Raw genomic sequence first — 12,776 nt, 5'->3', positions numbered from 1 at the left:
CCTAGTGAAGATGCCGCTACCCATCTAAACAACATTGTTGATTTGTGTGATATGCAAAAGAAGAAATATGTGGATAATGATATTGTTAAACTTAAGCTATTTCCGTTTTCGCTTAGAGATCGCGCTAAAGCTTGGTTTTTGTCTTTACCTAAAAATAGTATTGATTCATGGAATAAGTGCAAAGATGCTTTTATCTCTAAGTATTTTCCTCCCGCTAAGATCATCTCTCTTAGAAACGATATTATGAATTTTAAGCAACTTGATCATGAACATGTTGCACAATCTTGGGAGAGGATGAAATTAATGATACGTAATTGCCCTAGACATGGTTTGAATTTATGGATGATTATACAGAATTTTTATGCCGGATTGAATTTTGCTTCTAGAAATCTTTTATATTCGGCCGCGGGAGGCACTTTTATGGAAATCACTTTAGGAGAAGCTACCAAACTCCTAGATAATATTATGGTTAATTATTCTCAATGGCACACTGAAAGATCTACTAGTAAAGAAGTGCATGCAATTGAAGAGATTAATGTTTTCAGTGGAAATATGGATGAACTTATGAAATTATTTTCTAATAAGAGTGCTCCTACTGATCCTAATGATATGCCTTTGTCTACTTTTATTGAGAATAATAATGAATCTATGGATGTGAATTTTGTTGGTAGGAATAATTTTGGTAATAAGGCGTATAGAGGTAATTTTAATCCTAGACCGTTTCCTAGTAATTCCTCTAATAATTATGTTAATTCCTACAACAGTTCTTATGGAAATTATAATAAGATGCCCTTTGATTTTGAATCTAGTATTAAAGAATTTGTTACTTCGCAAAAGAGTTTCAATGCTTTGATTGAAGAAAAATTGCTTAAGATTGATGAGTTGGCTAGGAACGTGGATAGAATTTCTCTTGATGTTGATTCTTTGAAACTTAGATCTATTCCACCTATGCATGATATCAACGAGTTTCTCAAAGCCATGAGAATTTCCATTGATGAGTGCAAAGAAAGAACCGCTAGGATGCGTGCTAAGAAAGATTGCTTTGTGAAAGCGTGTTCTTCTAGTTTTCATGATAATAAGGATGCATATCTAAAAGTTATTGATGTGTCCCCTATTAAATCTTTGTTTTGCAATATGAATCTTGATAATTATGGTACTATATATGAGTCAACTTTAGTTAGAAGGCATCCCAAAAATTCGGAGTTTTTAGATCTTGATGCAAAAATTGATAAAAGTGGGATTGAAGAGGTTAAAACTTTAGATAGCAACGATCCCACTATCTTGGATTTCAAGGAATTTAATTATGATAATTGCTCTTTGATAGATTGTATTTCCTTATTGTAATCCATGCTAAATTCTCCTCATGCTTATAGTCAAAATAAAGCTTTTACTAAACACATCGTTGATGCTTTAATGCAATCTTATGAAGAAAAACTTGAGCTGGAAGTTTCTATTACTAGAAAACTTTATGATGAGTTCGAACCTACAATTAAACTTAAAATTAAATATCATGAATGCTATGCTTTGTGTGATTTTGGTGCTAGCGTTTCCACGATCCCAAAAACTTTGTGTGATTTGCTAGGTTTCCGTGAATTTGATGATTGTTCTCTAAACTTGCACCTTGCGGATTCCACTATTAAGAAACCTATGGGAAAGATTAATGATGTTCTTATTGTTGCAAATAGGAATTATGTGCCCATGGATTTCATTGTTCTTGATATAGATTGCAATCCTTCATGTCCTATTATTCTTGGTAGACCTCTCCTTAGAACGATTGGTGCAATTATTGATATGAAGGAATGGAATATTAGAATCCAATTTCCATTAAGGAAAGGCATGTAACACTTCCCTAGAAAGAAAACTAAATTACCATATGAATCTATTATGAGATCCAGTTATGGATTGCCTACCAAAGATGGCAATACCTAGATTTATCCTTGCTTTTATGCCTAGCTAGGGGCGTTAAACGATAGCGCTTGTTGGGAGGCAACCCAATTTTATTTTTATTCCTTGCTTTTTTCTCCTGTTTAGTAATAAATAATTTATCTAGCCTCTGTTTTGGTTGTGTTTTTGTGTTTAATTAGTGTTTGTGCCAAGTAGAACCGTTGGGAAGACTTTGGGAACGTCTTTTTGATCTTGCTGTAAAAAACAGAAACTTTAGCGCTCACAAGAATTGCTGCCATTTTAATTTGGAAGGTGCTATTTAGTTAATTATTTTTGCAGATGATTAATAGATAAATTCTTCACGTCCAGAAATTTATTTTAGAATTTTTGGGGTTCCAAAAGTTTGCGTTAGCTACAGATTACTACAGACTATTCTGTTTTTGACAGATTCTGTTTTTCGTGTGTTGTTTGCTTATTTTGATGAATCTATGGCTAGTAAAAGAGTTTATAAACCACAGAGAAGTTGGAATACAGTAGGTTTAACACCAATATAAATCAAGAATGATTTCATTACAGTACCTTGAAGTGGTGTTTTCTTTTCTTTCGCTAACGGAGCTCACGAGATTTTCTATTTTGAGTTTTGTGTTGTGAAGTTTTCAAGTTTTGGGTAAAGATTTGATGGATTATGGAACAAGGAGTGGCAAGAGCCTAAGCTTGGGGATGCCCATGGCACCCAAAGGTAAAATTCAAGGACACCAAAAAGCCTAAACTTGGGGATGCCCCGAAAGACATCCCCTCTTTTGTCTTCGTCTATCAGTAACTTTACTTGGAGCTATATTTTTATTCACCACATGATATGTGTTTTACTTGGAGCGTCTTGTATGATTTGAGCCTTTGCTTTTTAGTTTACCACAATCATCCTTGCTCTACACACCTTTTGAGAGAGACTCACATGATTTGAAATTTATTAGAATACTCTATGTGCTTCACTTATATCTTTTGAGCTATATAGTTTTTGCTCTAGTGCTTCACTTGTATCTTCTAGAGCACGGCGGTGGTTTTATTTTATAGAAATAATTGATCTCTCATGCTTCACTTATATTATTTTGAGAATCCTTTAGAACAACATGGAAATTTGCTTTTAGGAATAATATAAAAACTTTCATAGAAGTGCATTGAATACTATGAGAAGTTTGATACTTGATAATTGTTTTGAGATATGGAGATGGTGATATTAGAGTCATGCTAGTTGAGTAGTTGCGAATTTGAGAAATACTTGTGTTGAAGTTTGTGATTCCCGTAGCATGCATGTATGGTAAACCGTTATGTGATGAAGTCGGAGCATGATTTTTTTATTGATTGTCTTCCTTATGAGTGGCGGTCGGGGACGAGCGATGGTCTTTTTCTACCAATCTATCCCCCTAGGAGCATGCGCGTAATACTTTGTTTCGATAACTAATAGATTTTTGCAATAAGTATGTGAGTTCTTTATGACTAATGTTGAGTCCATGGATTATACACACTCTCACCCTTACACCATTGCTAACCTCTCTAGTATCGCGCAACTTTCGTCGGTACCATAAACCCACCATATACCTTCCTCAAAACAGCCACCATACCTACCTATTATGGCATTTCCATAGCCATTCCGAGATATATTGCCATGCAACTTTGCACCGTTCTGTTATTATGACACGCTTCATCATTGTCATATTGCTTGCATGATCATGTAGTTGACATCGTATTTGTGACAAAGCCACCATTCATAATTCTTCATACATGTCACTCATGCATCATTGCACATCTCGGTACACCGCCGGAGGCATTCACATAGAGTCATATTTTGTTCTAAGTATTGAGTTGTAATTCTTGAGTTGTAAGTAAATTAAAGTGTGATGATCATCATTATTAGAGCATTGTCCTAGTTAGGAAAGGATGATGGAGACTATGATTCCCCCACAAGTCGGGATGAGACTCCGGACGAAAAAAAAAGAAAAAAAGAAAAGAGGCCAAAAAGAAAAAAGAAAGAAAGAAAGAAGGCCCAAATAAAAAAATGAGAGAAAAAGAGAGAAGGAACAATGTTACTATCCTTTTTCCACACTTGTGCTTCAAAGTAGCACCATGATTTTCATGATAGAGAGTCTCTTGTGTGTCACTTTCATATACTAGTGGGAATTTTACATTATAGAACTTGGCTTGTATATTCCAATGATGGGCTTCCTCAAAATTGCCCTAGGTCTTCATGAGCAAGCAAGTTGGATGCACACCCACTTAGTTCCTTTGTTGAGCTTTCATACACTTATAGCTTTAGTGCATCCTTTGCATGGAAATCCCTATTCACTCACATTGATATCTATTGATGGGCATCTCCATAGCCCGTTGATACGCCTAATTGATGTGATACTATCTTCTTCTTTTTGTCTTCTCCACAACCACCATTCTATTCCACATATAGTGCTATATCCATGGCTCATGCTCATATATTGCGTGAAGATTGAAAAAGTTTGAGAACATCAAAAGTATGAAACAATTTCTTGGCTTGTCATCGGGGTTGTGCATGATTTAAATATTTTGTGTGGTGAAGATGGGGTTTATATCATATTGCATGAGTTTACCCCTCTACATCATGTCATCTTGCTTAAGGCGTTACTCTGTTCTTAGGAACTTAATACTCTAGATGCATGCTGGATAGCGGTCGATGTGTGGAGTAATAGTAGTAGATGCAGGCAGGAGTCGGTCTACTTGTCATGGACGTGATGCCTATATACATGATCATGACTAGATATTCTCATAATTATTTGCTTTTCTATAAATTGCTCGACAGTAATTTGTTCACCCACCGTAATACTTATGCTATCTTGAGAGAAGCCACTAGTGAAACCTATGGCCCCCGGGTCTATTTTCCATCATACAAGTTTCCAATCTATTTTAGTTTATAATCTTTACTTTCAATATATATCGTAAAAATACCAAAAATATTTATCTTATTATTATTATTATCTCTATCAGATCTCACTCTTGCAAGTGGTCGTGAAGGGACTGACAACCCCTTTATCGCGTTGGTTGCGAGGTTCTTATTTGTTTGTGTAGGTACGAGGTGACTCGCGCGTGGTCTCCTACTGGATTGATACCTTGGTTCTAAAAAACTGAGGGAAATACTTACGCTGCTCTACTGCATCACCCTTTCCTCTTCAAGGGAAAACCAACGCAGTGCTCAAGAGGTAGCAACCCGCTTTTGTGCGGGAGAAGATAGCTGGCTAGCTCGTAGAAGCAACAGCACCAGCGACCCTGGCACCTCCGAAGCCAGGGATGGCAATGGCAAGCCACGACGCAACATGCACAAGCGTCGAAGCAATAACGAAGATACTGAAGACACGGAGGTCAACGCCGGATTCAGTGGCTCTAAACCTGGTCAGCGGAAGAAGCCATTCAAAGGAAACAAGGATGGCCCATCTAGTTTGGATAGAATACTCGATCGGCCTTGCCAGATACATGGCACTCCTGATAAGCCTGCCAATCATACCAACAAAAATTGTTGGGTCTTTAAACATGCCGGCAAGCTCAATGCCGAGTATAAGGGGAAAGGGCCGCCCAGCAAGGACGGCGACGAAGAACCTCGCCCACCGAACACAGGGGACAGAAGAAATTCCTCCCCCCTCGCCCCCGGTCAAAACGGTGAACATGATCTACATTACTCATATCCCCAAAAGGGAGCGCAAGCACGCACTACGGGACGTTTATGCCATAGAGCCAGTCGCCCAAAATTCAACCCATGGTCAACCTGTCCGATCACTTTCGATCGCAGAGACCATCCGACCAGTATCCGTCATGGAGGTTCGGCCGGCTTGGTCCTTGATTCAATTATCGACGTATTCCACCTCACGCGAGTCCTTATGGACGGCGGCAGTAGTCTTAATCTGCTTTATCAGGACACAGTCTGTAAAATAGGTATTGATCCATCAAGAATCAAGCCCACCAAAACCACCTTTAAAGGGGTGAAGAAGCCCGTTGCACGGGCTCAATAACATTGAAGGTGGTCTCCGGTTCGCCGAACAACTTCCGAAGCGAAGACTTGATCTTCGACGTCGTCCCCTTCCGCAGTGGCTATCACGCACTGCTCGGGAGAACCGCCTTCGCCCGCTTCAACGCGGTCCCGCATTACGCTTACTTAAAACTCAAAATTCCTGGACCCCGCGGCGTTATTACAGTTAATAGAAACATGGAACGCTCCTTCCGTACTGAGGAGCATACCGCGACCCTTGCAACCGAAGTGCAGGGTGGCCCCGTTAAGCCGAATACTACACCAACAGCCAGCCTCCCATTTTGTCATTGCCTTTCTTCTAGTGTTTGGCGGCGGCGGCTTCTAGGGTTGACGCCCGAGCCGCCACAAATGACATGTCAAGGGCCACAACCAAAAAGATAATATTTGGCGAGAATGCTAAATGAAAGTTATTATATAAATTTCTATATCCAACACCCTTCCTTAAGCGTGTTCTGGATGGTCTTGGTATACAAACGCTACTATACTCGTGTTGATCTGCTTGCTATAATTGTACATGTCACCGTTGTCACTGTAGTGGAAAGGAACACTTTACAAGTCATTTGACACTAGTCATGACACATAGCACAACACCGATTGCAGCTACTCCCTCCGTTTCTAAGGGCATCTACAATGCAAGAGCGCTTATTTAGACGCTTAGGCAATAAAAAGAATTAACTAAAGAAGTGGAGTCGCTGTAAGAGTCCGTCTCCTCAACACATAGGCGCCTAGTTGAGCGCTAATGCTATGATTTTTCTCGTAAATAAGAAGGGCAGCACTCGTTAAATGGCTCAGAGGAAAGAGAAAAAAAGAAGAAAGCGCCCGACGGCAGACCTGGCATCGACGCGACCGGGATTTGACCATAACGACCCGGAATTGAATCCTAGCACCTGGCCTAAGCGCCGGCGTTGTACATGCCCTAAATATAAGTATTTCTAGAGATTTCAATATGGACTACACATAGATGTATACAGACATAGTTTAGATGTATATTTACTTATTTTGCTCGGTATGTAGTTTATATTCGAATCTCTAAAAATACTTATATTTAGAAACGGAGGAAGTAGATTGCATGGTGAAGACGAGCATGATCTTGCCATGGAATTGCCGTGGGCCAATGTTGGATAGTAACAAAGCTTACATGAACGTTCATCGTTGAGTACGTACATCACTCTGAGCCTTTGTTGCCGTTCTCGTAGTAGACAAGCACCTTCGACATTGACCATTATGAGAGACTGGTGATCAACAACCTGACATCACGAAGTAGGATGCCTCATAAGGTGCCCCTATGTTGCCATGAGACACCCCCATTATGAGAGTCTCAGTTGATAGCCCAATCAGAGCTTCTTGGAGACATGACTCATTTCCGCAACACGGGACCTCCCGGTTTCGACAGGGCGTGGATAGCCACTCGAGCTGATGTTGCTTGGTGACCAAATGGCAGCCCAAGACTTTAAGAACTAGCAACAAATTTCAAAAATTCCAAACATTTTTTTTTAAAATGTGAGTTTTTTCAAAAAAAATGTGATTTTAAAAATACAGACTGAACTTTTTTAATTATGTGGTGAATATTTTTCAAATACACACTATCATTTTTTAATATACGGTGAACTCTTTTTTAAATGCACATTGAACAATTTTCCAAATGTACGGCGAACATGTTTTCCTATACGGTGAACTTTTTTTGATAACATGAACTAATTTTGGCATTTCAACTTTTTAAAGAAGCGTACTTTTTTTAAAAATGTGAGGAAAATTTGAAATTCTGAACATTCTTGAAAAATTTGAATTTAGAAAAAAACAGAAAAAAGGAAAAATAAAAATAAAAGGAAAAAATAAGCAGGAAAAAAGGGAAACAACAAAAGAAGGCCGGGACGTCGAAACGCTGCCTTCGGCGAAGCCATGACGCTCATGAGCGTCAAATAGATGGACTTGCTCGTCCTAGAGGGATTCCAACGGGCCATGGCCATATGGCCTTGGCCTTGAGCATTATCTACATCAACAATGCCTAATCCCTGAAGTTCTTGCCAACATTTACCGAAATCATTAATTGAGGAGTACTCCTTGTAAAGGTCATTTCAACTTTCCAGGTTGCCACAAGTGGCACACATGCAGCGCGCCACTTGTCGCAACCTGGAAGTTTTCCCTTTTTCGTAAATCTGTTTATTCAAAATATTTTATCTCTCAAACCGTGCGTCCAAATCTCAAACTGCTATCGCCGTTGGATTCATCGCGTTGAGATCTTTAAAATTAGATCCCATGTTGATAGGTTTTGACGAACTTTTTTTTTCAGGAAAAAAACCGCCAAAAAAATTGGACGAGAAAACCGAACTGGGAGCATTGGTTTTTTCCCTTTCCGAAAGAGGCGCGCCCGTGCCTCTCACGAAATCACAACCGTGCCTCTCGCGAAAACAAAATCGTGACTCTCGCGGAAGGAAAAAAAAGAGAAAACGTGTTTTTTCCGTTTCCAAGGAGGCACGGCCGTGACTCTCGTGAAAGCACACCCGTGCCTCTCGAGGAAGCAAAACCGTGACTCTCGCGGCTTCTGAGAGGCACGGCTGTGATTCTCGCGAAAGCACAACCATGCCTCTCGCGGAAGCAAAACCATGACTCTCGCAAAAAAACCAGAAAACGTATTTTTTTCCGTTTCCGAGAGGCACGGTCGTGACTCTCGCGAAAGCACAACCGTGCCTCTCGCGGAAGCAAAACCGTGACTCTCGCGAAAGAAAAAAAACAGAAAACATGTTTTTTCCGTTTCCGAGAGACACGGCCATGACTCTCGCGTAAGCAAAACCGTGCCTCTCGCAAGAGGGAAAAAAGAAAACGCGTTTTTTCGTGCAAATTTTTTTTTTGATTTTTTTTGGTCGAAAAGCTAAAGAAGACCGATGGATAACCAAAACGTCGAAAAACCCCGAAAAACCCCGTTTAAATAGCCGAAAACGTGTGCGGAAAAATAAAAAAATAAAATTCAGAGAAAACGCCCAAAGCGCGACACGTGGCAAATAGCTGGGAGCGCGCCAAGTAGCGCTGATCATTACGAGGCTCCGGAAGGAACGCTTGTTTACTAATGACTCCCAGAATTTACGATGGACAAACAATTGCGTGGAAGGCATGGGATCGGTTGGCGGCTTGGTCGCTTGCATAATGAGTGCACGTTCTGTGTGGCCGTGTCCATGTTCCGGATCACATGCACTTAATCATTTTCATTAGCTCAACACCTGCTCGCCGTGAAATATCGCTATTTTTTTCCTTTTTTTTCTCTTTGTTTTCTATCCACCTTCGCACAACTTCCGTCTTATATGACTTTGCTACCTGCCGGTATGATTTGTCTGTGTGTGTGTGCGCGTGTGTTCTTGTGGGTTGGGTACATCCTAACTATGTAGAGACCCAATATGCGCTCTTTGTGTTTGTACTTCGTTTAAACTAATAAATTCCATCCTTTGTCGAAAAAAGTACACTCGTGCAACACATTCCCGTTTGTTGTTTCGTAAGAGCATCTACAACCACGATTGCTTAATTTCACTCCCCATATGTTTGTGGACGTGCCCGGATCTATTTTAAACCATCACTTTCCTTACAAAACAATCACACTTCTTATATTATCCTCATATTGTCCAGTCACATACATATAATTGGTGAAGACGAAGAGAGAGAAAAGAAAGAATAAAGAAAGAGAAAAAATGACCCCCTGTGGGCCAAATTCTACATGCCACCTTGCACGGACATCCTCATATCCTCTTTATATATGATTTGGATATAAGGATTTGTGGACTGCCCGCACACGCCAAGACAAAATGAGGAATACTGTTGGGTGATTTTTCGTTCTATTCTCTCTTTTGAAACAAACACGCCAAAAGAAAAAAGAAATGAAGCATTACTTATCTAATTAAGGCATTTTGGGCTTATCCTTGTCAGGTTTATAATAAGATAAGACTGCAAACACAGACTGCACGATGTCTCCAACGATGAGCGGTGATGAAGGCAAGGAGCCTCCACGGGCTCCTAAAGTACTTGCTTTTGAGGTTTGCCCACCACTCGTACATGACGACGCGCGGGAGGTTGCTGAGGTAGTGGTGCTCCACGTCCTCACGTACGCGGCACAATTTACTCTCCCAGTTCTTGTACACATCCCTGGTGAGGCTGTTGAAGAGCTTCACCACGGCATCGTCGTCGTCGGCGAGGTCATGCTCAAGGATCCTCTTCTTCACGAGCAGGCGCACATCTTCGGCGGAGTCCACGAGGTCCTTGATGAAGAGCACGTAGGCCGTCACGTCATTTTCAGTGCTAACGTGCATCGCCTCGAACGCCATCAAGTTGTGGAACTTGTAGGCTCTGGAGTCGTTGAGATGGAACTTGGGCATGTGGAGCCTGCCATTGTCCAGGTTGATGTCGTTGAGGTAGGCCGTCTTGCTGGGCATGAATCGGATCCCCGCCTCGTACAACTTCCATGCCGATCGGGGCTCCACTCTCTCGTGACGAACAACGACGTCGTTTGGTGTCGGTATGATGTTCTCCACGCCACCTCTGTCCCTCTGATAAGGCTTCAGATGGCCCTTGAGCTGGCTCCTTCGGTATATGTCGAGCGGCTGGAGTCCCTACTCATCGGACCCTTCGGGGGCATCTTTGCCTTCCAGGAATTTAAGCACCATGGAATTGATCGAAGACACACTCTGCATGCATGTTCATCCATTCATCATTATGTTACGTTTTTTAAACAAAGGGCAATATATAAGTTGGTATCAAGTACACCCAGCCACTACAATGACATAACATGATATGAGAAAATAGTTGAGACATTGATAATACATAGAGTCAGAGTGGGTAAGTTTTTACTGTGAGATTAGGTGAAACCTGCGTACCGGAAATCTGCCGCTCTCTGCGGTGACGATTTTCTCGAGCAACCTGAGTGGCAGCTGGTTCTCGACCAGGAGCATGTCGCGTAGGACGAACGTCTTGATGTGTTGGATGCCATGCCAGCTAAAGACGGGGTCATCCTGCTTGTAGTCCTTGGGAATGGAGTACTTCCCACCTATGGCCGTCCTCATCACCTCCAGTAGGAAGCAACCGTCGATGATCATCATCTCCAGGAACTTACCCCTGTTCTCCTCACCCTGCCACTCGTCGCCCAGTTCCATGTAGGCATCCTGAAGCTCCTCACCTACCTTCTCCATGGTGGTGACAAGCTCGAAAAGTGTGGTCTTGCAGCCGTCCCGGTGGAGGAGGTGATGTACGGCCCTCAGCTTGTGCTCCTCCAAGGGTTTCAGGTCCTTGTCATCGTGGTGGAATGGGCCCAAAGACACTGTCTGCGGTTTGTATACGCTGCTCACCCTGCAATTTGTGTTTTTTTCAAGAAAGGTCATATGTTAATATCAGACTACAATATCACAATGTCAAGAAGCAGCAGTCCACACATTTCATTTTTGGAAGGTGCAATTGACACATTGAGGAAGCAGACACCCAAACTATTGAAAGAAATAAAACACAAAAACATAAATAAATATCATGGCATAAAAAATGTCATGTTGAAGCAATCAACACCAATGAAGTATCTCTCCATACCTGCCATCGATCACCTTGAAGCGCAACGGGACTCGGAAGATGCAGTATTTCCGCCATTTCTCCACCTTCACCGGCGGCTCAGCGCCCTGGACCTTCTTCTCCATATCCACCACCCATGACGACATCCTGCAACCAAATACTACCTTGTTTACCTATAGCTAGATACACGCTTTGTACTTCTGAACTCCTGTGTGCACGAGTATATATATGTAGCTAGGTGAAGAACAGCTAGCATGCGAGAGCCGGCTTTCTTATGCACATTCCTTTCGAGCTGTATTATCACGTGATTATTTCAATAGGTACCTTAAACTTACGCAGGCCATGTGGTTAAAGCAATAGGTACCATGTTACTTGCCCTGTCCCCTAGGTTAGGCACAAAGATAGATACGAATGTTCTTAATTAAACTACCAATTCGAATGTGCTTAACTTGATGGGGTAGTGGCAGAGTTAATTAGACTAGCATGCTTTGCAGAAAGCATTGGCTGGAAGGATGGTTTCAAACACTATCAATTCAGTCTTTACCAAAAGGGAATAGTAGGATGCTGCATGGCTGAGCCAAACTAAGACTAACATACCGTTATGCTTAACTTCATGGGGTGGCAGAGTTGCTAATGCACTTTTACAGTTAACAATGATAAAGCTAGTTAATCTACATTATCGCAACGTGGGTCATCTTTGATGAGTGGAAATCGTCACATCTGACCGCTTTACCATGCTTTGAACGATGACATATGTCACTAATGCTTCATCCATAAGGGCGCGCTGGAAAAACCGCATATGATAGGCGCTGACGATGGCTTTCAGATTAATGATATGGCTCATCCTATGTGGATTTTTGTGAAGTACTCGTTAGAGATGAAACTATCTAGTCGGGTATGATTATTGACCCAAGTGTGCACAGGTGATCTACATGCCAATAATACGCCTGGCGAAATGATGTTCTAAAATTCTACTATGTGCATTTTGCATCATAATTTAGAAGATACATTGCTCAATTTCTATGTTAATTCAATCACCTTTGTCCTATTTTATCTCAATATTCTCTCTTATCATAGAATGCCATGAGCTTCACCTTGCACTCAGTCTCTCTGAGTGCCTCGTGCTTTTTGTGCAACAGATTTTTTTTTGACATGTTTTTGTGCAACATTTCGTCCCACATATAATTGCCGTAATAGTAAACAATGAGAAGAAGGTAGCGGTCCACATTCCCATCTCTTGTTACCATCAACAAAAGTAGTCAGGCGATCACCTGCCTAACACAAACACACACAGACACACAATGTAGCACAACTT

The 12,776-nt window shown here is 41.3% G+C and overlaps 1 pseudogene; it reads right to left on the bottom strand.

The window, feature by feature from the left end:
- Window positions 1-9,809: 9,809 nt before the first annotated feature.
- LOC123038336 (UPF0481 protein At3g47200-like) lies at window positions 9,810-11,607 on the bottom strand (annotated as a pseudogene).
- Between the last annotated feature and the right edge of the window lie 1,169 nt (window positions 11,608-12,776).

Source organism: Triticum aestivum, chromosome 2A (genome assembly GCF_018294505.1).
Source record: "Triticum aestivum cultivar Chinese Spring chromosome 2A, IWGSC CS RefSeq v2.1, whole genome shotgun sequence".
NCBI lineage: Eukaryota > Viridiplantae > Streptophyta > Magnoliopsida > Poales > Poaceae > Triticum > Triticum aestivum.
This window is presented reverse-complemented; position numbering and strand designations above follow the sequence as displayed.